Source organism: Bos javanicus, chromosome 1, assembly GCF_032452875.1.
Source record: "Bos javanicus breed banteng chromosome 1, ARS-OSU_banteng_1.0, whole genome shotgun sequence".
Classification (NCBI taxonomy): Eukaryota; Metazoa; Chordata; class Mammalia; order Artiodactyla; family Bovidae; genus Bos; species Bos javanicus.
In genome coordinates this window covers 53309740-53337099 of record NC_083868.1, presented here as the reverse complement: position 1 = coordinate 53337099, position 27360 = coordinate 53309740, and the positions used below count along the sequence as shown (strand labels likewise).

At 40.4% G+C, this 27360-nt stretch overlaps 1 protein-coding gene across 6 annotated transcripts in view; it reads right to left on the bottom strand.

Moving 5' to 3' along the window:
- HHLA2 (HHLA2 member of B7 family) overlaps positions 1–27360 on the bottom strand; it is a 127329-nt gene that overhangs the window by 86531 nt on the left and 13438 nt on the right. Inside the window, exon 1 of one of the 6 annotated variants that reach the window (XM_061386720.1) lies at positions 15151–15619. The exons of the other annotated variants lie outside the window; for them this stretch is intronic. The gene's annotated coding sequence lies outside the window, so the exon portion shown is untranslated. Of the gene's footprint in view, positions 1–15150; positions 15620–27360 lie in introns of those variants that run through there. 6 annotated transcript variants of the gene reach the window in all.

Here is a 27360-nt window from a genome sequence, read left to right as displayed (position 1 = left end):
CTATGGATAGACCAACCAAACAGAAAATTAGCAAGGAAACACAAACTTTAAATGATACAATGGACCAGTTAGACCTAATTTATATCTATAGGACATTTCACCCCAAAACAATGAATTTCACCTTTTTCTCAAGTGCACATGGAACATTCTCCAGGATAGATCACATCCTGGGCCATAAATCCAGCCTTGGTAAATTCAAAATAATTGAAATAATTTAAAGCATCTTTTCTGACCACAATGCAGTAAGATTAGATGTTATCTACAGGAAAAAAAAAAAAAAACTATTTAAAATACAAACATATGGAAGCTAAACAACACACTTTTGAATAACCAAAAAATCACAGAAGAAATCAAAAAAGAAATCAAAATATGCATAGAAACAAATGAAAATGAAAACACGACAACCCAAAACCTATGAGATTCAGTAAAAGCAGTGCTAAGGGGGAAGGTTCATCGCAATACAAGTTTACCTTAAAAAACAAGACAAAAATCAAATAAATAAGCTAACTTTACACCTAAAGCAACTAGAAAAAGAAGAAATGAAGAACCCCAGGGTTAGTAGAAGGAAAGAAGTCTTAAAAATTAGGGCAGAAATAAATGAAAAAGAAACTAAGGAGACTACAGCAAAAATCAACAAAACTAAAAGCTGGTTCTTTGAGAAGATAAATAAAATAGACAAACCAGGCAATGGCACCCCACTCCAGTACTCTTGCCTGGAAAATCCCATGGATGGAGGAGCCTGGAGGGCTGCAGTCCATGGGGTCTCTGAGGGTCAGACTCGACTGAACAACTTCACTTTCACTTTTCACTTTCATGCATTGGAGAAGGAAATGGCAACCCACTCCAGTGTTCTTGCCTGGAGAATCCCAAGGACGGGGGAGCCTGTTGGGCTGCCGTCTATGGGGTTGCACAGAGTCGGACACGACTGAAGTGACTTAGCATAGCATAGCATAGCATAGCCAGACTTATCAAGAAAAAGAAGGTGAAGAATCAAATCATCAAAATTAGAAATGAAAATGCAGAAATCACAACAGACAACACAGAAATACAAAGGATCATAAGAGACTACTATCAATAACTATATGCCAATAAAATGGACAACTTGGAAGAAATGGACAAATTCTTAGAAAAGTATAACTTTCCAAAACTGAACCCGAAAGAAAATCTTAACAGACCCATCACAAGCACGGACATCCAAACTGAAATCAAAAATCTTCCAACAAACCAAAAAGCCCAGGACCAGATGGCTTCACAGGTGAATTCTATCAAAAATTTAGAGAAGAGGTAACACCTATCCTACTTACAGTCTTCCAGAAAATTGCAGAGGAAGGTAAACTGCCAAATTCATTCTATGAAGCCACCATCACCCTAATAACAAAACTAGACAAAGATGCCACAAAAAAAGAAAACTACAGGCCAATATCACTGATGAACACAGATGCAAAAATCCTTAACAAAATTCTAGCAAACAGAATCCAACAACATATTAAAAAGATCACACATCATGACCAAGTGGGCTTTAAAACCCCAAGGATGCAAGGATTCTTCAGTATTCACAAATCAATCAATGTAATACACCATATTAACAAAATGAAAGATTAAAAACCATATGATTATCTCAATAGATGCAGAGAAAGCCTTTGACAAAATTCAATATCCATTTATGAGGGAAAAAAAAAAAAAAAAACCTCCAGAAAGCAGGCATAGAAGGAACATATCTCAACATAATAAAAGCTATATATGACAAACTCACAGCAAACATTATCCTCAATGGTGAAAAACTGAAAGCATTTCCCCTAAAGTCAGGAACAAGACAAGGGTGCCCACTCTCACCATTACTATTCAACATAGTTTTGGAAGTTTTAGCCACAGCAATCAGAGAAGAAAAAGAAATAAAAGGAATTCAGATTGGAAAAGAAGAAATAAAATTCTCACTGTTTGCAGATGACATGATCCTCTACATACAAAACCCTAAAGACTCCACCAGAAAATTACTAGAGCGAATCAATGAATATAGAAAATCAGCAGGATATAAAATTAATACACAGAAATCCCTTGTATTCCTATACACTAACAATGAGAAACAGAAGAAGAAATTAAGGAAACAATTCCACTCACCATTGCAACAAGAAGAATGAAATATGTAGGAATAAATCTACCTAAGGAAACTAAAGACTTATATATAGAAAACTACAAAACACTGATGAAAGAAATCAAAGATGAGACAAATATATCATGTTCATGGATCAGAAGAATCAATATAGTGAAAATGAGTATACTACCCAAAGCAATCTATAGATTCGATGCAATCCCTATCAAGCTACCAATGGTATTTTTCAGAGAACTAGAACAAATAATTTCACAATTTGTATGGAAATACAAAAAACCGTAAATCGCCCAAGTAATCTTGAGAAAGAAGAATGGAACTGGAGGAATCAACCTGCCTGACTTCAGACTATACTACAAAGCTACATTCATCAAGACAGTATGGTACTGGCACAAAGACAGAAATATAGATCAATGGAACAAAATAGAAAGCCCAGAGATAAATCCATGCACCTATGGACACCTTATCTTTGACGAAAGATGCAAGAATATACAATGGAGAAAAGACAATCTCTTTAACAAGTGGTGCTGGGAAAACTGGTCAACCACTTGTAAAAGAATGAAACTAGAACACTTTCTAACACCATACACATAAATAAACTCAAAATGGATTAAAGATCTAAATGTAAGACCAGAAACTATAAAACTCCTAGAGGAAACATAGGCAAAACACTCTCTGACATGAGTCACAGCAGGATCCTCTATGACCCACCTCCCAGAGTAATGGAAATAAAAGCAAAAATAAACAAATGGGACCTAATTAAACTTAAAAGCTTTTGCACAATGAATGAAACCATAAGCAAGGTGAAAAGACAGTCTTCAGAATGGGAGAAAAGAATAGCAAATGAAGCAACTGAAAAAGAATTAATCTCAAAAATATACAACCAGCTTATGCAGCTCAATATCAGAAAAATAAATGACCCAATCAAGGAAACAGAACTAAACAGACATTTCTCCAAAGAAGACATACAGATGGCTAACAAACACATGAAAAGATGCTCAACATCACTCATTATCAGAGAAATGCAATTAAAAACCACAATGAGGTACCATCTCACACAGGTTAGAATGGCTGCTATCCAAAAGTCTACAAGCAATAAATGCTGGAGAAGGCGTAGAGAAAAGGGAACCCTCTTACACTGTTGGTGGGAATGCAAACTAGTACAGCCACTATGGAGAACAGTGTGGAGAGTCCTTAAAAAACTGGAAACAGAACTTCCATATGACTCAGCAATCCCACTGCTGGGCATACACACAAAGGAAACCAGAATTGAAAGAGACACGTGTACCGCAATGTTCATCGCAGCACTGTTTACAATAGCCAGGACATGGAAGCAACCTAGATGTCCATTGGCAGACGAATGGATAAGAAAGCTGTGGTACATATACACAATGGAATATTACTCAGCCATTAAAAAGAATACATTTGAATCAGTTCTAATGAGGTGGATGAAACTGGAGCCTATTATACAGATTGAAGTCAGAAAGAAAAACACTAATACAGTATATTAACACATATATATAGAATTTAGAAAAATGGTAATGAAGACCCTATATGCGAGACAGCAAAAGAGACACAGAGATAAAGAACAGACTTTTTGACTCTGTGAGAGAAGGCGAGGGTGGGATTATTTGAGAGAATAGCACTGAAACATGTATATTACCATATGTGAAATAGATCACTAGTTCAAGTTCAATGCATGAAACAGGGCACTCAGGGCCAGTATACTGGGATAACCCTGAGCGATGGAATGGGGAGGGAGGTGGGAAGGGAGTTCAGGATGGGGGACACATGTACACTCATGGCTGATTCGTGTGGATGTATAGTGAAAGCCATTACAATATTGTAAAGTAATTAGCCAATGAATAAATTAATTAAAAACAAAAACAAAAATTAAAAAAACCTACAGTTTTCCCCATGTGCCTTCTATACTATTCACACAGAAAACTACTGCTGATACTTTTGGTCATCAAATGTGTGGGGGATTTTGCCTCACCAAAGCAATTCTGTTATACCAGCTGGGTACTGTTATGATTTAACATTCTAACCCTATTTACTGGAGATATTGTCAGATTCCATAGGTTAAGGACTCATTCAGTTCCACAAGACTGTCCCCTACTTCAGAAGCCAATCTCCAGTAGTAGGTCCCTGCTGCTGCTGCTGCTAAGTCGCTTCAGTCGTGTCCAACTCTGTGCGACCCCATAGAGGGCAGCCTACCAGGCTCCCCCGTCCCTGGGATTCTCCAGGCAAGAACACTGGAGTGGGTTGCCATTTCCTTCTCCAATGCATGAAAGGGAAAAGTGAAAGTGAAGTCACTTAGTCGTGTCCGACTCTTCGAGACCCCATGGTCTACAGCCTACCAGGCTCCTCCGTCCATGGGATTTTCCAGGCAAGAGTACTGGAGTGGGGTGCCATTGCCTTCTCCAAGTAGGTCCCTAGGTTACCCATAAATTCTGTCTGACTTGGCTATAAATTGGAGATTCCTATAACCTCCTCTGCACTGGATTTGATTATTTGGTGGAGTAACTCACAGAACTCAAGGAAACACTCATCTTTGTCAGTTGATGAAAGGATATGATAAAGAACACAGAGTCAGATGAAGAGTTACACAGGCAAGGTCTTGGAGGGCCCCAAGTGCAGGAGCTTCTGGGACGTCCACATGGAGCTGGGGTGTATCACCCCTACTGGTATGTGAATGTGGTCACCCATATGGAAGCTCTCTGATCCCCACAGAATTGGAAATTTTATGGAGGCTTCATTACACAGGTATGATCATTGATTAACTATTTTTGGCCTTTGCCTTTTCTCTCAGTGAAGTAAGGGGCCAGGCTTTCTAGTCTTGCTGATCTTTCTGGGGACCAGTCCCTATCCAAGAGCCATTTAAGGGTCCACCAAGAGATGCCTTATTAGAACAAAAGACATTCCTAGTATTTTTTTTACTCAGGAATCTGCAGGGGTTTCAGGAGTTCTATGTCAGAAAGGACATCAAAGACAAGTATCAGAACTAGAGATACTCCTAGTATTCCTTTTCCCTAGGAAATTACAAGGGTTTTAGGACTCTGTGCCAGGAATCAGAGGCAGATGACATCATGATTAGAACATTCTCTTATTTCATACCATAGTACAGAAAGACTTGAGATATCCTGATAAATCAAAGAAAAAAACAAAAAAATTCTCTGAAATGAAGATAAAATTGAATTTTGATTAAAAGAACATCCTATGTTCCAGAAACAGTGATACAGAATACTCAGGACCAAGATATACCCTAATTAAACTGCTGCATATTAAAAGGGGAGGGGAGGTGAAAGTTTACTTTTTTTCCCCCCTAAACCAATCAAGCAACCAAGAGACAGGGATAAAGAAAAGGAAAAAAGGAGGACTCTTAAGTTCACAGAAGACAATAGAGAGTGCAGATTCCATGAGGTTTTCTTTCCTATCAATTGGTGCTATTTTCCTGCCAATTGGAAGGAAATGGAGCCTCAGAAGGAAAAGTGGAAGAAAAGAACACCGTTATCACCTCTTCCTTTCTATTCCCTCTCTCTTCAATTGCAGGACATGCTGTTGCACATTCTCTTCTGAGCTACCAGACTAGGTAAAGGCACTTTCCTCACCTGAGAAAAATCCCTTGCAGAAAGGAAATACTAAGGAAGTGACCACAATGGAATTGGAGAAAAGAAAAAAGCTAATAAAAAATAAAAATCTATTACTTGTCTTGAACAGAACTGAATGTCTTAAATTGTCTAAATCAAAAAGTCTTCAAGCTGTAAACTGAAAAAATCAAAGTAAATTAGCAAGGCATGAAAGTTGGGGGAGATGCATAATTGCAAATAAAATATTGTCTGTCTCAACAAACTGTGTCCAAAATAAAAGCAGATAGCTGGACACATGCACAGAAAAGTATTTAGATTTCAGTTAACCCAGTGCTTATCATTTCAGACCAATTATATAGTGATAGAAAATAAAGTGAGGGATTTTCTCCTTGAACCAGATCTTCATATTAAATTCCATTTCATAGATGTAAAAAGCAGATCAGTGTAACTAGAAAGTATATATATTCTTGTATGAATTAGATGTGAATATAAAAATCAGGGAACATTTCACACAAGGACAGGCACAATAAAGGAGAGACTGGGCAAGGACCTAACGGAGCACAGGAACTATATAAAAAGGTTATAACGACCCAAATAACTATAATGGTGTGGTCACTCACCTACAGCCAGACATCCTGGAGTGTGAAGTCGAGCAGGCCTTCAGTTCAGTTCAGTCGCTCAGTTCAGTTCAGTTCAGTTCAGTCGCTCAGTCGTGTCTGACTCACTGCAACCCCATAAATTGCAGCATGCCAGGCCTCCCTGTCAACCACCATCTCTGGGAGTTCACTCAACCTCACGTCCATCAAGTCGGTGATGCCATCCAGCCACTCAACCTCACGTCCATCAAGTCAGTGATGCCATCCAGCCATCTCATCCTCTGTCATCCCCTCTTCCTCCTGCCCCCAATCCTCCCAGCATCAGAGTCTTTTCCAATGAGTCAGCTCTTCGCATGAAGTGGCCAAAGTACTGGAGTTTCAGCTTTAGCATCATTCCTTCCAAAGAAACCCCAGGGCTGATCTCCTTCAGAATGGACTGGTTGGATCTCCTTGTAGTCCAAGGGACTCTCAAGAGTCTTCTCCAACACCACAGTTCAAAAGCATCAATTCTTCAGCACTCAGGTTTCTTCACAGTCCAACTCTCATATCCATACATGACCACAGGAAAAACCATAGCCTGGACTAGAGGGATCTTTGTAGGCAATGTAATATCTCTGCTTTTCAATATGCTATCTAGGTTGGTCATAACTTTTCTTTCAAGTAGTAAGCGTCTTTTAATTTCATGGCTGCAGTCACCATCTGCAGTGATTTTGGAGCCCCCCAGAAATAAAGTCTGACACTGTTTCCACTGTTTCCCCATCTATTTCCCATGAAGTGATGGGACAAGATGCCATGATCTTCGTTTTCTGAATGTTGAGCTTTAAGCCAACTTTTTCACTCTCCTCTTTCACTTTCATCATGGGCTTTTTAGTTCCTCTTCACTTTCTGCCATAAGGGTGGTGTCATCTGCATATCTGAGGTTATTGATATTTCTCCCAGCAATCTTGATTCCAGCTTGTGTTTCTTCCAGCCCAGCGCTTCTCATGATATACTCTGCATATAAGTTAAATAAGCAGGGTGACAAGATACAGACTTGACGTACTCTTTTTCCTATTTGGAACCAGTCTGTTGTTCCATGTCCAGTTCTAACTGTTGCTTCCTCACCTGCATACAGGTTTTTCAAGAAGCAGGTCAGGTGGTCTGGTATTCCCATCTCTTTCAGAATTTTCCACAGTTTATTGTGATCCACACAGTCAAAGGCTTTGGCATAGTCAATAAAGCAGAAATAGATGTTTTTCTGGAACTCTCTTGCTTTTTCGATAATCTAGCAGATGTTGGCAATTTGATCTCTGGTTCCTCTGCCTTTTCTAAAACCAGCTTGAATATCTGGAAGTTCACGGTTCACATATTGCTGAAGCCTGGCTTGAAGAATTTTCAGCATTACTTTACTAGCGTGTGAGATGAGTGCAACTGTGCGGTAGTTTTAGCTTTCTTTGGCACTGCCTTTCTTTGGGATTGGAATGAAAACTGACCTTTTCCAGTCCTGTGGCCACTGCTGAGTTTTCCAAATTTGTTGGCATATTGAGTGCAGCACTTTCACAGCATCATCTTTCAGGATATGAAATAGCTCAACTGGAATTCCATCTCCTCCACTAGCTTTGTTCATAGTGATGCTTTCTAAGGCCCACTTGACTTCACATTCCAGGATGTCTGGCTCTAGGTGAGTGATCATATCATCATGATTATCTGGGTCATGAAGATCTTTTTTGTACAGTTCTTCTGTGTATTCTTGCCACCTCTTCTTAATATCTTCTGCTTCTGTTAGGTCCATACCATTTCTGTCCTTTATCGAGCCCATCTTTGCATGAAATGTTCCCTTGGTATCTCTAATTTTCTTGAAGAGATCTCTAGTCTTTCCCATTCTGTTGTTTTCCTCTATTTCTTTGCATTGATCGCTGAGGAAGGCTTTCTTATCTCTTCGTGCTATTCTTTGGAACTCTGCATTCAGATGCTTATATCTTTCCTTTTCTCCTTTGCTTTCTGCTTCTCTTCTTTTCACAGCTATTTGTAAGGCCTCCCCAGACAGCCATTTTGCTTTTTGCATTTCTTTTTCACAGGGATGGTCTTGATCCCTGTCTCCTGTACAATGTCATGAACCTCAGTCCATAGTTCATCAGGCACTCTATCTATCAGATCTAGGCCCTTAAATCTATTTCTCACTTCCACTGTATAATCATAAGGGATTTGATTTAGGTCATACCTGGATGCTCTAGTGGTTTGCCCTACTTTCTTCAATTTAAGTCACTCAGTTGTGTCCAAGTCTTTGCAACCCCATGAATTGCAGCACGCCAGGCCTCCCTGTCCATCACCAACTCCCGGAGTTCACTCAAACTCATGTCCATTGAGTCAGTGATGCCATCCAGCCATCTCATCCTCTGTCGTTCCCCTTCTCCTCCTGCCCCAATCCCTCCCAGCATCAGAGTCTTTTCCAATGAGTCAACTCTTCGCATGAGGTGGCCAAAGTATTGGAGTTTCAGCTTTAGCAGGAAGCATCAATATGAACAAAGCTAGTGCAGGTGATGGAATTCCAGCTGAGCTATTTAAAATCCTAAAAGATGATGCAGTTAAAGTGCTGCACTCAACATGTCAGCAAATTTGGAAAACTCAGCAGTAGCCACGGGACTTGAAAAGGTCAGTTTTTATTCCAATCCCAAATAAGGGCAATGCCAAAGAAAGTTCCAAGTACCATAAAATTGCACTCATTTAACATGCTAGTAAGGTAATGCTCAAAATCCTTCAAGCTACGCTTCAGCAGTATGTGAACTTAGAACTTCCAGATGTACAAGCTGGGTTTAGAAAAGCAGAGGAACCAGAGGTCAAATTTCCAGCATTTGTTGTATCATGGAGAAATCAAGGGAGTTCCAGAAAAAACATCTGCTTCTAATTCATTGACTATGCTAACACCTCTGACTGTGTTGATCACAACAAAACACAGAAAATTCTTAAAGAGATTAGTGTATCAGACCACCTTCCCTGCTTCCTGAGAAACTTGTATGCAAGTCAAGAAGCAACATTAGAACCAGACATGGAACAATGATTTGGTTCAAAATTGGGAAAGGAGTATGACAAGGTTGTATATTGTCACCCTGTTTAACTTATTATCATAAGAAATATTGGGCTGGATGAATCAGAAGCTGGAATCAAGATTTCCAGGAGAAATATAAACAACCTCAGAAATGTAGATGATGCCACTATAATGGCAGAAAATGAAGAGGAACTAAAGAGCCTCTTGATGAGGGTGAAAAGGAAGAATTAAAAAGATGACTTGAAACTCAACATTAAAAAACTAAGATCAGTTATACACACTGGGGATTGGTTCAAGATGGCAGAATAAATGGACATGCATTCATCCCCTCCAGTGAGATGACCAAAATAACAACTAGCTGTAGGACAACTATTGACAGGAGGACACTGGAACCCATCAGAAAACATATTCCATGTCCAAAGATAAAGGAGAAGCCACAGTGAGATGGTGGGAGGGATGTAAACAAGATAAAGTCAAATCCCACACCTGCTGGCTGGACGACCAACAAATTGGAGAATAATAATACCAAAGAAATTCTTCCACTGTTGTGAGAGCCCCATGCATATCAGGCTTCCCAGCCTGAGGATCTGGCAAATGAATTAGGAATCCTCAGGGAATCTGACTTTGAAGGCCAGCAAGATTTGACTGCAGGACTTCCATAGGACTAGAGGAAACAGAGACTTCATTCTTGGAAGTCACAAACTAAATCTTGTGCACACCAGGACCCAGGGGAAAGCAATGACCCCACAGGAGACTGAACCGGACCTACTTACTAGTGTTGGAAGGTCTTCTGCGGAGCTGTGGGTTGGCATTGGCTCACCACAGGGACAGGTGCAATGGCAGCAGCAGTCCTGGGAGATGCCCCATTGCATGAGCCCTCTTGGAGGTCACCATTAGACCTATGATAGAGCTCTAGATACCAGGGCAGGGTTGCCTCAGGCCAAATAGCTAACAGTGAGAGAGAGCATCACTACCCATCAGCAGACAATCAGATTAAAGTTCTACTGAGCACAGCCCTGCCCACCAGAGCAAGATTCAGTTTTACCCACAGCCAGTCCCTCCCATCAGGAAGTTTACACAAGCCTCTTATCCTCATTCACCAGAGGAGAGGCAGAAGGAGCAAGACCTACAATCCTGCAGCCACCAGGATGAAAACCACATCACAGAGAGTTAATCAAAAAGAAAGGCAGAGGATTATGTTCCAGGTGAAGGGACAAGATAAAACCTCAGAAAAACAGCTAAATGAAGTGGAGATAGGCAACCTTCCAGAAAAAGAATTCAGAATAATAATAGTGAAGATGATCCAGGATTTTAAAAAAAGAATGGAAAAGATGTGAAAACTGTTTACCAAAGCCCTAGAAGAAATAAAAACATACAGGAACAATACACTGGAAGGAATCAATAGCAGAATAACTGAGGCAGAAGAATGGATTAGTGACCTGGAAGAAAGAATGGTGGAAATCATTGCCATAAAACAAAATATAGAGAAAAGAATGAGAAGAAATGAAGACAGCCTAAGAGACCTCTGGGACAACATTAAGTGCACCAACATTCACATTATAGGGGTCCCAGACGAAGAAAAGAGATAGTATAGACTTGAGAAAATATTTGAAGAGATAATAGCTGAAGACAATATTTTAAGAGATAAAACCTCCCTAACATGAGAAAGGAAATAGTCAACCAAGTCCAGGAAGCAAGTATGGAGAGTCCCAGGAAGGATAAACCCAAGGAGGAACACACTGAGATACATAAATGAAAATGACAAAAATTAAAGACAAACCCAAGGAGGAACACACTGAGATACATAGTAATGAAAATGACAAAAATTAAAGACAAAGATAAAATATTAAAAGCAACAAGGGGAAAACAACAAATAACATACAAGAGAACTCATGTAAGATTATCAGCTGATTTCTAAACAGAAACTCTGCAAGTCAGAAGTAATGACATGATATATTTAAAGTGATGAAACAATAGAACCCACAACCAAGAATATTCTACCCAGCAAAATTCTCAATTAGATTTCATGGAGAAAATCAAAAGCTTTAGAGACAAGCAAAAGTGAAGAGAATGCAACACCATCAAAACAGCTTTACAACAAATACTAAAGAAACTTCTCTAGGCAGGAAACACAAAAGAATGAAAAGATCTATAAAAAATAAGCCCAAAACTATTAAGAAAATAGTAATAGAATCATACAGGTCAATAATTACCTTAACTGTAAATGGATTAAATGCACCAACCAAAAGACATAGATTGGCTGGGTGGATGAAAAATATGCATATATAAAATTTTTTTTTTTTAAGAAAAATATGCACTTCCACTTACCACATCTCTCTACTTAACCCCCCCAGATTGTATGTAATTATTTTATATTTTAGGTCAATCATGTTTCCATTATGGTTTGCAATTGTAATTATTTTTTATTTTCTGTTTGGCTATTGATAGTGAAAACTGATAAACATCCTCTACTATTATGTTTGTGATTATGTAACTACTATCTGTTTTATTACCATTGTATCATGATTGGTCCACAGAAAATAATAGAATTCTATATCACTAAAACTAACATTTAATAGAAAAACCTATAATCACTTTTTAAAGTCCAGATGCACATTAGAATTATTTTGAATTTTTTGATAAATACAAATGCCCAGATATTGTTTTTTTCTCCAAAGCTCCAGATGTGACTTTAATGAGCAGCAATGTTTAAAAACAACTGGACAAAGGATGATCTTTTACTTTAAAAAAAAAAAAGAAAAGAAATATATGCAATCAGAGTTAAAGTCTGAATGAAGCAGCCTAGTTGTCTTCCCATACCTGCTGATGTGATTGCTCAGGGGAAGGATAAAACTGTATTAGTGACGATCCCTGGACCTCCCCCCAGCCCCCCAAAATGAAAATATACACCATGAACTCACTGTTATTCTCATGAATAGGTTATTCTTGGAGCCAGACTGTACTGTGGGTTGTCATTCACACCTCAACATTCAAGGATATGCTACCATTAAAAGAAAAATATGAAGAAAACTGTAGGTGAATCTTCAGCTAGAGAAACCTGAACTTGACCTGAACTCAGGATAACTTCACCTGCCCAGGAAACAAGGCCTGTCCTTTCTTAACTTTTCCTTTATATGGGCAAAATTTACCTGTCTGCTAGATTACACAGCATTGGTAAAAACGCAGCTCAAGCCTGAACAGAAGTATAATATGTCAATGTCATGTGTCACTTTATAGTCTCACCCACTTACTGGTAGACTGTGACAAGGCTAATGAGAGACTGCTATGTGGACCGACTTCTCGCATTTGAGGAACCCTGCTTACTGGAGAACTCCATCAACTATTGTGAATGGACTGTGTCCTCTAAAACCTACAACACGTTTTTTAAAATAGCCCCTCAATTAGTACGTATTATAACTGATGATGCAAACACTACCTCTATATATCACTTAAGAACCCCTTTCTCTGGATGCCTAACACATGTTGATCTTTTATATTGGAAGGGGACCATCTATTATTCCACCCCATCCCCCATGAAAGCTCAGGTGTTATCCACTTAAATGCTATTTCCTACTTTATCTATTCCTGATATTAGCTTTTCTTTAGAACCCCTATGTAAGATTTTGCAAAGAAACCAAAGTATTACAAAACTACAAAATTACAAAGTATTACAATTACAAAAGGAAAAACATAATTGTACCTTGATAGAACATTCTGTTGTTACTATTATAGCTGATAAGTTAATGGATACAGGAGTTAATGTACAAAACATACTTCTTATTTATGGTGGGACTTGTTATTTACTACACCCACTACTGCTCAGGAATGGTTTTCTGCATTGTTTAACCCCTGGCTTATTTCTTTGATTATCTTGTTTCTTTTGACCATCTGGAATTGTTATTTGTCCTACATAATTAACAAGACTGCTCATGTTACTCATAATACTTTGCATTATTCCTATGCTCTTCAGCATACACAATCATGAGGTCAACTGTTTGGGAAGTTAAAATGGAAGAAGTCTTGGTTCAGACTTCAGAAGCAGGAGAGCAATCCTCTGATCTTGTTTCTTTTCCTGCCTGGCCACTGCCCAGATTCCACTGCTGCCTGCAAGGTCAGCAAGTCAGGGGTAAGTACTTTAGATAAGGAAGGAAGTGGGCCATGGAATTCGTAAGCCCTTGGAGGCTTGACCAATCACACCAGGGTTTTTACAAAATCCTATGACTCACAAGATAAAATAAACAGCATTATAAAAATGTTAAAGTAAAACAAGAGCTACATTTTTGTGCAGAAACTGATGATGATATCAGTTTGTGGTTTGGGACTATAAGCAGGAACTCCCAAAACTGAAGTCTCACTCGTGGAGTGAGCACACTGCCCAGGACCTTTTCTTAGCTGGGATTCCAGATTGCTGTTACTCTGGACTTTCCAGCATGCTGCTTAAGTTTGGATGACATTTGGCCCCATTTGGTGATGTACATACTGTTACTCTTCTCTATTGTTTCTATTTCTCTTTTCTTTTAATGACTGTATATTGAAATTAAGTTAAATAATCCTCTATTAGATATTGACATTGTTAAAATAAAATAAAATCATTGTTTAGGAGGTGCTAGTGGTAAAGACTTCCCTGGTGGCTCAGACGGTAAAGTGTCTGCCTACACTGCGGGAGACCCAAGTTCAATCCCTGGGTTGGGAAGATCTCCTGGAGAAGCAAATGGCAACCCACTCTAGTATTCTTGCCAGGAAAATCCCAAAGACAGAGGAGCCTCTTAGGCTGCAATCCATGGGAACGCAAAGAGTCGGACCCAACTGAGTGACTTCACTTTCACTTTCAGTGGTAAAGAACATGCCTGCCAATGCAGGAAACTTAAGAGACATGGGTTCAATCCTTGGGTCGGCAAGATCCCCTGGAGAAGGAAATGGCAACCTACTCCAGTATTGCTGCCTGGAGAATCCCCATGGACAGAGGAGTCTGATGTGCTACAGTCCATAGGGTCGAAAAGAGTAGGACGCGACTGAAGCAGCTGAGCATGCAAGATCATGGCATCTAGTCCCATCACTTCATGGCAAACAGAAGGGGGAAAAGAGGAAGCAGTGTCATATTTTATTTTCTTGGGCTCCAAAAATCACTGCAGACAGTGACTGTAGCCATAATATTAAAAGACACTTGCTCCTTGGAAGGAAAGCTATGACAAACCTAGACAGCGTATTCAAAAGCAGAGACATCACTTTGCCGACAAAGGTCTGTACAAAGCTAAGATTTTTTCAGTAGTCATGTAGGGATGTGAGATCTGGACCATAAAGAAGGCTGAGAGCCAAAGAAGATTGATGCTTTCTAATTGTGATGCTGGAGAAGACTCTTGAGGGTCCTTTGGACTGCAAGGAGATCAAACCTGTCAATCCTAAAGGAAATCAACCCTGAATATTCATTGGAAGGACTGTGGCTGAAGCTCCAATACTTTTGCCACCAGATGCAAAGAGCCTACTCATTGGAAAAGACCCTGCTACTGGGAAAGACTGATGATAAAAGGAGAAAGGGGTGGCAAAGGATGAGATGGTTAGAAAGCATCACCAATTCAATGGACATGAATATGAGCAGACTTCGGGAGACAGTGGAGGAGCCTGGTATGCTACATCCTTGGGGTGACAAAGAGTAGGGCACAACTTAGGGACTGAACAACAACTACAGCTACCGCATAAACAGTAACACAGAAATCAAACCTCAAATTCTTACTAACATTATTTCCTAAACCCATAACATATCTCAACTTTCTTCTAAAATGAAAGTACTATCCAAATATCTTGGCTCAGTTACACAGATTAAATTTGCCTTACCTTTTATAATGAGCAAGCAACACCAGGACTATTGAGCTCAAGGGAAGCTCTCAGCAAATGAGTCACTCAGATTAAAAACAACTGGAAGCAAAAGAGAAAGAGACAAGGCTTAAGGCAGCAGGCAGGCAGAAATGGGAAATAAAATATGCTGATTAGTGCCAAAAAGAGAAGAGGAGGCAAGATGATCTTAAGGCTGCTTGGTTTTTGTGGGCCACTCTTAAAATGTCCAAAGGGAAAGAGGAGCAATGCAGTCTCTCATATTAGCCTAAGGAAGAAAGCAAGAAAGTAAGAGACAAGGACACTTCAAATAATTGGAGGTGGAGAGAGAAATACAACCAACGTCAAATGGTGGGAGAAAAATATGAAGAGGGCACTGGATTTGAGTTTCCTCTGTCATACAGCAAATTTCTACTGGCTATCTTTTTACATCTGGCAATACATATGTTTCAATGTTATTCTCTCAGTTTGTCCCACCCACTCCTTCCCCCACTGTGTCCACCCAATACAATATTGTAAAGCCATTATGCTCCAATTAAAAAATAAAAAATTAAAATAAATACAGGGAGAGAATTTTGAGTTACCTGAAATTTTGAGTACCTCTTTCAGGAGGTACCTGAAAGAAGATAGTTGTCAAAGAAAGTAAATGCCCCTAAAAACAACAGATATGCTTTGACTCTTCAGAAAAGAAAAGTAGAAAAACAAAGCAAGGGCATCCTTGGAATTCAGTGATTTCTGCTATCACATCTTTGGGATTCACAGGGCAGACAAATGAATGGTAAAAGGCCCTTCAAAGATATGAAAAACTTGCAGACCTATGTCAATGTATGCAACACTAAAAGCACAGGAATGTACAAAACTTAGAACTGTAATCGATATCCACACTTAGGATATGGAGTTGTTTTGCACATAAAATAAAAAGCTAAATTCAATGGGGAAAATTAGTTTGGAGGACCTAGGTCAAATTAAAAAAAAAAAGACAAATTGCAAGACCAGAAGACAAATTAGAAGAGATATTGGTGAATGTATAATTTCCTTTTTCCTTGTCAATGGGAATGGAAAACTTTTTTCATTTAATGCTATGAAATATTTCAGCTGTGTCAGAAGACTATTTAATGTCATTAGTCATTTTTGATTACTTTCAATCCCAAGATTAAATTACATTTAGATAAATATGGCATGGTTCTTAAACTGAGAATTTAGACTTCTGTTGCAAGTAATAACAACAACAGCAAAATTCTGGAACAAACTGGCTTAGAAAACAAAGGAAATTTTCTGAGAAACATAACTGAAAATTCTGGAAAGTGAAAGTGAAAGTCACTCAGTCATGTCCGACTCTGTGACCCCACTGATTGCAGCACACCAGGCTTCCCTGTCTATCATCAACTCCAGAAGCTTGCTCAAACTCATGTCCATTGAGTCGGTGATGCCATCCAACCATCTCATCCTCTGTTATCTCCGTCTCCTCCTGCCTTCAATCTTTCCTAGCATCAGGGTCTTTTCCAATGAGTCAGTTCTTCACATCAGGTGGCCACAGTACTGGAGTTGCAGCTTCAGCATCAGTCCTTCCAATGAATATTCAGGACTGATTGATTTACCTTATGACTGACTGGTTGGATCCCCTTGCAGTCCAAGGAACTCACAAGATTCTTCTCCAACACCACAGTTCAAAAGTATCAATTCTTTGGCGCTCAGCTTTCTTTATAGTCCAACTCTCACATCCATAATAGACGGACCTTTGTCAGCAAAGGAACGTCTCTGCTTTTTAATATGTTGTCTAGGTTGGTCATAGCTTTTCTTCCAAGGAGCAAGCGTCTTTTAATTTCATGGCTGCAGCCACAATCTGCAGTAATTTTGGAGCCCAAAAAGATAAAAGTCTGTCACTGTTTCCATTGTTTCCCCATCTATTTGCCATGAAGTGATGGGACTGGATGCCGTCATCTTAGTTTTCAGAATGTTGAGTTTTAAGCCAGCTTTTTCACCTTTCTCTTTCACTTTCATCAAGAGGCTCTTTAGTTCTTCTTTACTTTCTGCCATAAGGGCGGTGTCATCTGCATATCTGAGGATATTGATATTTCTCCTCACTATCTTGATTCCAGTTTGTGCTTCATTCAGCCCAGCATTTCGCATGATGTACTCTGCATATGAGTTAAATAAGCAGGGTGACGATATACAGCCTTGATGTACTCCTTTCCCAATTTGGAACCAGTTGTTATAACTGTTGCTTCTTGACCTCCATACAGATTTCTCAGGAGGCAGGTCAGGTGGTCTGGTATTCCCATCTCTTGAACTTTTCCACAATTTGTTGTAATCCACACAGCAAAGGCTTTGGCATAGTCAACAAAGCAGATGTTTTTCTGGAACTCTCTTGCTTTTACGATGATCCAACATATGTTGGCGATGTGATCTCTGGTTCCTCTGCCTTTTCTAAATACAGCTTGAACATCTTGAACTTCTCGGTTCACTGTTGAAGCCTGACTTGGAGATTTTTGAACATTATTTTGCTAGTGTGTGAGATGAGTGCAAATTTGTGATACTTTGAACATCCTTTGGCATTGCCTTTCTTTGGGATAGGAGAATGAAAAGTGACCTTTTCCAGTCCTGTGGCTTAGTCCATGGAGTTCTCTAGGGCTGAATACTGGAGTGAGTAGCCCTTCCCTTCTTCAGGGGATCTTTCCAGCCCAGGGATCGAACCCAGGCCTCCCACACTGCAGGTGGATTCTTTACCATCTGAGCCACAAGGGAAGCCCAAGAATACTGGAGTGTAGCCTATCCCTTCTCCAGCAGATCTTCCCAACCCAGGAATCAAACTGAGGTCTCCTTCATTGCAGGCGGATTTTTTTTTTACCAACTGAGCTATCAGGGAAGCCTCAGACCAATTTCATCCAAGAATCATGTTACTGAGTCCTATGTTTCTGCTTTGCTCCACATGCAGTCCAGCTTTCCTTGTGGTAATAGTACAGCTGCAGGAGTCGCCTGGGCTTGACTTCCACACACTTCCAAATTCCAGTGAAAATAGTATTTTCAGCCAGCACCTCTTGTTTAGAAATTTCCCAGAAGCCCAAGGCAACTACTTTTTGCATGTCCTAGGCTCACCTGGGTTACGTTCTCATCCCACCTAGCATGCTGGCCACCCAACTCCCTAACTGGTTTCTCCTGGGAGTACTATCTTAATTAAGTCATTTGTACCTAAATCTTTAGCTAAGCAGCTGCTTGTAGTAGAATATTTCCTAAGACACAAATGAATGTACTGAACCACCCTGGCAGGTTATGCTTGAAATTCCTGAATTGTTCTTTTTCATCTTAATATTTCTGCAAAAGCTGGCATTTCCCTCTGAACAAGACACTCATCTTCTCACATATTCCCTTTCCTAGGTTCTGTGTTGCTTCTCCCCTGTCCAAGCCTCCTACTTCACCTGCCCCTCTCAAATCTCTCCCATGTGCCCTCTGAAAACATTATTCCACACTAAACTGCCTTTTACCTGCCATAACCAGCTGAGATTTCTGCTGTTTCCCAGCCTCAATTGAAACCTGATTCATCCCCAAAGGTTCCATTTCCTTTTCTTCTCATTTTTTCTTAAGAAAGGGTAACTCTTTTTCCACCTTCTCTCACATTGAAATCTACAGATAAACCTGGCAACCTACATTATACAACAATGATCTTTACAAACCTGTCTTTCCATGGGTACACTCCTATACCTTTCTCTGGATTTCATTATGAAAATCAAAATTTCTTCTGAAGTGACTCTTGCTCCTACACAGGAGGGCCCCTAGGAAGAGTCAATTATATTAAGCTGGATGGGGCATATATGGTTGGGTATAGTATTCTCTGTATCTTTCATAGATCTAAGGTGTTATTTTAGATCCACAAAAAGAACAAATACCCTCTTTTAACAATACACGATAAGACTCTATACATGGATATCACCAGATGGTCAATACCGAAATCACATTGGTTATATACTTTGCAGCCAAAGATGGTGAAGCTCTATACAGTCAGCAAAAACAAGAGTGGGAGCTGACTGTGGCTCAGATCATGAACTCTTTATTGCCAAATTCAGACTTAAGTTGAAGAAAGCAGGGAAAACCACTAGACCATTCAGGTATGACCTAAATCAAATCCCTTATGATTATACAGTGGAAGTGACAAATAGATTCAAGGGATTAGATCTGATAGAATGAGTGCCTGAAGAACTATGGACTGAGGTTGGTGACATTATACAGGAAGCAGGGATCAAGACCATCGCCAAGAAAAAGAAATGCAAAAAGGCAAAATGGTGGTCTGAGGAGGCCTTATAGTTGAGAAAAGAATAGAAGCTAAAGGCAAAGGAGAAAAAGAAAGATATACCCATTTGAATACAGAGTTCCAAAGAATAGCAAGGAGAGATAAGAAAGCCTTCATCAGTGCCAACATCCATTGGATCATCAAAAAAGCAAGAGTTCCAGAAAAATATCTACTTCTGCTTTATTGACTTCTCTATCAAAGTAATGGAGTATAAATCAAAGAAAAGAAAAAATTTCAAAAAGAAAATCTATATAGAACCTTAAAAAGATGAGGAGTTAAAGAGGCCTTTTCGATGCAGATAAATCTTTGAAAAGATGTTAAAAGGCAGGGTAATTAGTTGTGAACTTTAACAGTTGCCATTTAAATCCCTATTTGCTCTCCATTTAAAATGAGAATGTGGAGGTTGAAAGAGTAAGCAAACTGCTCAAAGTCACAAAGATGTTCCAGCAGTGGACCTGAGTCCCATTCCAAAGCCTACTCTCCTTCCATTCCATGCTGTGTGCATCATCAAGAGGCTAAGAAGCCAATCATCTTTTGGGCATGTCCAGGTGTGACCATTACAGCTACACTTCTTTGGAGTGATATGGTTTCTGGATGTTCTTGCCTTCCAGGTGAACACTCAAACTCAGATATATAAAGTAAATAAAGTCAACTACAAAAAGTTGATCTTACAAAGCTCTCAGTGGTTTTTTGGGTTTTTTTGCTGCCCACAAAGACAGCTTAAGCAAAGAGAAAGACCTCCTTCACCCACTCACATGAGAAGCTCTGCTGTGGTCCACTTTGTATTTAATAGAAGTCACTCAGTAATTCGTAGGCTTCCCTGATAGCTGTTAGTAAAGAATCCACTTGCAATGCAGGAGACACCAGTTCAATTCCTGAATCGGGAAGATCCACTGGAGAAAGAATAGGCTACCCACTCCAGTATTCTTGGGCTTCCCTTGTGGCTCAGCTGGTAAAGAATCCACCTGCTTTGTGAGAGACCTGGGTTTGATCCCTGGGTTCGAAGATCCCCTGGAGAAGAGAAGGGCTACCCACTCCAGTATTCCACCCTGGAGAGTTTCATGGACTATATAGTCCATGGGGTCGCAGAGTCAGATGCAACTGAGTAACTTTCACTTTGACTTCACTTTCAGTAACTCTCCGTGATGTGACAGGAAATTTGCTACATATGTTATAAACATTTCTTTACGTGATCCCAGCAACAACGCTATAAAGTACATACTAATGTGACCATTTTATAGATGAGTACACTGTGGGGCAAGGAATTAAATAATTATTTATTGCAAATTCATAACCAATGGCAAGGCCTAAGTATAAAACACCTGCTATTAACCTCAAATCAAGATGGTGGAGTAAAAGGACTTGTGCTCATCTTCTCCTGTAAGAACACCAAAATTTCAACTAGCTGCTGAACAACCATCGACAGGAAGATGATGGAACCTATCAAAAAAAAAGCTAACCCATGTCCAAGCACAAAGCACAAAGCAGAAGCCATAAAGAGATGGCAGGAGAGGAACAACTGCATTAAAATCAAATTTCATACCCGTCGGGTGGGCGACCCACAACTGGAAAACAGTAATACTAAAGAAGTTCTAACGCTGTTGCAAAGGTTCTAGGCCCCACATCAGACTTTCTGACCTGTGGATCCAGCTAATGGACTGGGAATCCCCAGGGAATCTAACTTTGAAGGACAGTGGGATTTGATTATAGAGCTTTCACAGGACTTGGGGAAGCAGAGACTCTTGGAGGGCACAACCAAAAATTTATGTGCACCAGGACCCAGGGAAAAGGAGAAGTGACCCCACAAGAGACTGAGTCAGACCTGCCTTGAGTGTTTGGGGGAATTCCTGCAGAGGCATAGGTCAGCAGAGGCCAACCATGGTGGCAGCAGCAATCTTGGGAGGTGTATGTGTTAGGGGAAGCACACTGATTGAAACCACCCATCCTGGCCAGGTAACCATTTGTATGAGTTGTTTTATGACAGGAGATCCTGATAAGGAATTCGGAACTAATAAGCCACCACCAACCAGAAGAGTTTGGGAAAGGTCTAAAGGAGACACCATGTGTCCGTCCACTTCCCAGAATCCCTCTCGCTAGCATCCATCTTGGCTGAGTGATGTGTGTGCCACCAGGAAAGACTCTGAATTAGAATGATTGGTCAAAGACCACCCGGAAACTATTCCCATCACCATAAAACCCGATATTGCGAGCCCCATGGCAGAGCAGTTCTCCTGGGTTCCCTTACCCTACTGCTCTCCACCCAGGTGTTCCTTCCCAATAAAATCTCTTGCTTTGTCAGCACATGTGTCTCCTCAGACAATTCATTTCCGAGTGTTAGACAAGAGCCTAGTTTCGGGCCCTGGAAGGGGTCCTCCTTCCTGGAACACATGGTGGCATAAATCCTTTTGGAGGGCTGGCCAGAGAGGAAAAAGTGATTTTTGTCCTCGAGCTATTAGGCCAATCCTTCCAGTTCATTTCCACAGATTCCACAGAAAGAATACCTAAGGAGTTGAGACAAAAGCCACCTGAGAGCCTCCTCTGGTCCACTAAGAGCTAGCATTACCAAAGGAAGAAGCCCATTGCACATCCAATCTGACTAGATTCTGTAATCCCTGATCTGTGCCCTCAAAAACCTCATGGTCACCAGCAGTGCCTCTATCTACATAGATCAGAGGCACAGCCATGACAAAAACTCTCTTTCAGGTTGCTGGCCCCTGAGGCAGGCAGCCAAGAGAGTGACCTCTAGCCTGAGAGACGTTCCTGGAGCCAGAGCTCCACCTCACTCCTGAATGTATTCTTGTAACTTTCAGCTCCTAGCAAGGCTAGGCACTTCTATAGTTGGGGTCTAAGTAAAAGTACACAGTAACAGCATGGATCACAAGTCCCTTGCAAGTGGATGACCTGACAGATTAGGTTAGTAGTTTCAACTCCCAGACCGTTATGAAGTGGTCAAAGAGACCGGAAAGTTTCACTGAGAAAGGAGCGTTCGGTCCACAGGCTTCATCTATGTCTGGCTGCTCCCCCAGAGGAAACATTGAGTGCCTCTTGACATTAGCAGGTTGGTATAATCCCCTGACAGGGTTTCTGCCATAAACCATAGGAGGTCACCGTGGAACCGCAGATTAGGACACAGCTCTTGCTTTGCACTTGCTTGTGCATCTCTTTCAATCAATCACACACACAGGCACACTGTAGAGTTAGTAAGGTAAAGCAGAAAACGTGTTTACTAGGAGAACAAAGAACTAAATCTCTGAGCATCTTTACCTTGTCCTGAAGAATTCTGGATGAGCCACCAAGATGAAAGGTTGCTGCTACAAGCCATGACCCTGGGATTCTTGGCTTTTGGAGGAGAGGAATTCAATCCTGGGCCAGTGACGAGGCTTGATTGCTCAGAGCTTTTTGTGTAATAAAGTTTTATTAAAGTATAAAAGAGACAGAGAAAGCTTTTGACATAGACATAAGAAGGGGGACAGAAAGAGTGCCCCCTTGCTAGTTTTTAGCAAGGAGTTATATACCTTTTAGCAAGCTGCTAGTTAGAGAAAGGAAATGCCTCAAAACTGAGAGAGTTGCATCAGGCCCCTCACCCACAACATGCACTTTGAGATAACATTGGCACAAGGTGAGTCATTCAGGGCCATAAAACAATTGACAGGAACCTTGAAGAAAGGCAAATTTCCAAGCAAACACATAGTTTATTAACATAGCTTAAGAAAGATACTTCCATGAGAAAAATGCATTGGTTAGCTCAAGGTTTGAGATAAAGTTCAGTTCAGGTGGAGCCAGGTGTCTCCATAACAACACAGGATTAAAAGAGAAAGGAAAAAAAAAAAAAGTTTGCCATTTGCAGTTTTATTTCCTCCTGCCCTTTGGGGACCTCAGGCCTCCCTACTGAGGCTGTTAACATTCTCACTACCAAACAGTCTATAGACTCCTGGACTGAGTCACCTCAGGCCAAACAACTAACAGGGAGGGAGCACAGCCCCATTCATCAGCAGAATTTGAATTAAAGGTGTACTGAGCATGGCCCTGCCCACCAGAGCAAGACCTAGGTTCCCCTCAGTCAGTCCCTCCCATCAGGAAGCTTGCACAAGGCTCAGACTCATCTACCAGAGGGCAGATAGAAAAAGCAAGAAATATAATCCTACAGCCTCTAGAACAGAAACAACAATCACAGAAAGTGAACCAAAATGATCACATGGATCACAGCCTTGTGTAACTCAAAGAAACTATGAGCCACATGCCGTGTAGGGACACTGAAGATGGACAGGTCATGGTGAAGAGTTCTGACCAAACATGGTCCACTGTAGAAGGGAATGGCAAACCACTTCAGCATTCTTGCCTTCAGAACCACATGAACAGTATGAAGAGGCAAAAAAGATATGATACCGGAAGATGAGTCCCCCAGGTTGGTAGGTGTCCAATATACATATGCTATTGGGGAAGAGCAGACAAATAGCTCCAGAAAGAATGAAGAGACCAGGCCAAAGTGGAAACAACACTCAGTTGTAATGAAAGAACAGTCCGATATGGTAAAGAACAATATTGCATAGGAACCTGGAATGTTAGGTCCATGAATCAAGGTAAATTGAACATGGTCAAGCAGGAGATGGCAAGAGTAAACAATGATATCTTAGGAATCAGTGAAATTAAAATGGATGAGAATGGGTTAATTTAATTCAGATGATCATTAAATCTACTACTATGGGCAAGAATACCTTAGAAGAAATTGAGTAGCCCTCATAGTCCATAAAAGAGTCTGAAAAATGGCAGAATGATCTCGGTCTGTTTCCAAGACAAAACATTCAACATCCCAGTAATCCAAGTCTATGCCCTAATCACTAATGCCAAAGAAGCTGTGGTTCTGTGAAAACCTACAAGACCTTCTAGAACTAACACTAAAAAAGGATGTCCTTTTCAACACAGGGGATTAGAATGCAAAAGTAGGAAATCAAGAGATACCTGGATTAACAGGCAAGTTTGGCCTTGAAGCACAAAATGAAGCAGGGCAAAGACTAACAGAATTTTGACAAGAGAACACCCTGGTCATAGCCAACAGCCTTTTCCAACAACATAAGAGATGACTTTACACATGAACATCACCAGATGGTCAATACTGAAATCAGATTGATTATATTCTTTGCAACTTAAAATGGAAAAGCTCTTGATACAGTCAGAATAAACAAGAATGGGAGCTGACTGTGGCTCAATCCTGTGGCTCATATCATGAGCTCCTTATTGCATAATTAAGGAAGAAATTGAAGAATGTAGGAAAAACCACTAGACCACTCAGGTATGGCCTAAATCAAATCCCTTATGATTATACAGTGGAGATGACAAGTAGATTCAAGAGATTAGATCTGGTAGAAAGAGTGAATTCCAATCCCCTGGAGTAACAGGCAAGTTTGGCCTTGAAGCACAAAGTGTACACCCACATATGGAGTTTGTACTGGAGGAAGGACGGGCTGTACTGATGAGCATGTATTTAACAATTAAGACAGTCTTGCCAGTATATTCCTATTAAAGATGGTTCTCTAAAAGTAACAAAACAAAGAATATCTAAAAGTGAACTGAAGGTCCAAAGAGAACTAGAGTCTTCAATTCCTGGGGGAAACAACACAAGATACAGAAAGATTTGCTTTGCAGTTATAATTATGGAGTCTTTATCAAATTCCAAAGGTTAATCTCACATGCAATCTTTAAACATAATGTACACTGTCAGTGATAAACTTAGCTGCTTGTTTTCCTGAGGTACCCAGACATGCCTGGATAGTGAGTTGGTTGTGGAGTAGATTGACACCTATCCCTTTTATATCCATACTACCCTACTGATTATTTAATGCTGTTTGCATTCTGATTGGGTGGTGTCCCCACTGACTGGCTAGTGTCCCTGCCTCAAGGGTTTATAAATATTTTGAATATACCCTTGCTTGTGAATAAATATTAAATACATACTGTACAGGTGAAAACTAGAAACAATTATGGCAACTGATTATAGGATAGACCAGTTTGTCACAATATGACCAGTCATCTATGTCTGATGATACTTGAGCAGAAGGGATATAAGCACAACATGATTTATCTTATTGAGAAAGACCAAAAAAGATGGCTTAGTTTGAGAAGGTCTCTGATGGCTCAGATCTGCCTGCAATGCAGGAGACCTGGGTTTGATCCCTGGGTCAGAAAGATCTCCTGGAGAAGGGAATGGAGAATTTCATGGACAGTAGAGCCTGGAAGGCTTCCGTCCATGGGGTCACAAAGAGTTGGACATGTCTGAGCAACTAACATCTTCAGTCTGGGCTTCCCTGGTGGCTCAGATGGTAAAGAATCCTCCTGCAATGCAGGAGACCAGGGTTCAATACCTGGGTTGGGAAGATCCCCCGGAGAAGGGCATAGCAACCCACTCCAGCATTCTTGCCTGGAAAATTCCATGGACAGAGGAGCCTGGCAGGGCACAGTCCATGGGGTCACAGAGTTGAGCATACCTGAGCAACTAACACCCTTTAAATAAGGAATAAGATTGTTGGGACATAAATCCTGGCTCTTGACTCTGTGGCACTGGACAAAAATGGAGAAAATCTCTTAGATGGTTTGGAGGATTAAGCAAATGAATGTGTATAAAAGTATTCAGAATAATGTCTAACATATAGTACATAAATAAGTTTTAACTGTTATTTAAGCCTTGGAATTCAGAAATGAGCCCTGACCCCACCTTACCAACAACTATCAAATAGAGTTTTAGAAGTTGCCAAAGACTTTTTTGCCTTATAATCAAAAAGGATAAGAGTACTGGGAATAAAAAATACTCATATTTTTATTGCCTAAAAATTATGGCCAACCTAGACAGCATATTGAAAAGCAGAGACATTACTTTGCCAACAAAGGTTCGTCTAGTCAAGGCTATGGTTTTTCCAGTGGTCATGTATGGATGTGAGAGTTGGACTGTGAAGAAAGCTGAGTGCTGAAGAATTGATGCTTTTGAACTGTGGTGTTGGAGAAGACTCTTGAGAGTCCCTTGGACTGCAAGGAGATCCAACCAGTCCATTCTAAAGGAGATCAGTCCTGGGATTTCTTTGGAAGGAATGATGCTAAAGCTGAAACTCCAGTACTTTGGCCACCTCATGCAAAGAGTTGACTCATTGGAAAAGACTCTGATGCTGGGAGGGGTTGGGGGCGGGAGGAGAAGGGGACGACAGAGGATGAGATGGCTGGATGGCATCACTGACTCGATGGACGTGAGTCTGAGTGAACTCCGGGAGTTGGTGATGGACAGGGAGGCCTGGCATGCTGTAATTCATGAAGTTGCAAAGAGTTGGACACGACTGAGCGACTGAACTGAACTGAAAGCTTCCACAGGCAAAAAAATGTATTTTAGAGGGAAAAAATTAATAACCAACCACATCTTAGTTCTTAGGACTCTATTTCAATATACCCCCTAGGAGATGATCTTTCCTGTAACTGACTAGGTAGAGGATGCTTTTTACAATGTCTTAGCATTTTATGAATTTGAAATTGACTCTAGGATTATTTATCAACACGTGTGCACTCAGTTGTCTCCAATTCTTTGCAACCCCGTGACTGTAGTCCACCAGGCTCTTACATCAATGGAATTTTCCAGGCAAGAACACTGGAGTGGGTTGCCATTTCCTTCTCCAGGGGCTCTTCTTGATCCAGGGATCAAACCTGAGTCTCCTGCATTGGTAGGTGGATCCTTTACCACTTGTGCGACGTGGGAAGCCCAGGGTTATATATGCTCTATATTTATTAAGACATTGCTTTCAAACAGGTTTTTGCAATATACCTTAGCCGGGTTTGGAAGTGCCTGTCATACTCCAAGACCTGCCAGCACTAGATATTTTCAATATTTTGCTAATAAAAAGGGGCATATTGGTTTTGTGTTAATTTACATTTATAATGCTTTAAACAAATGA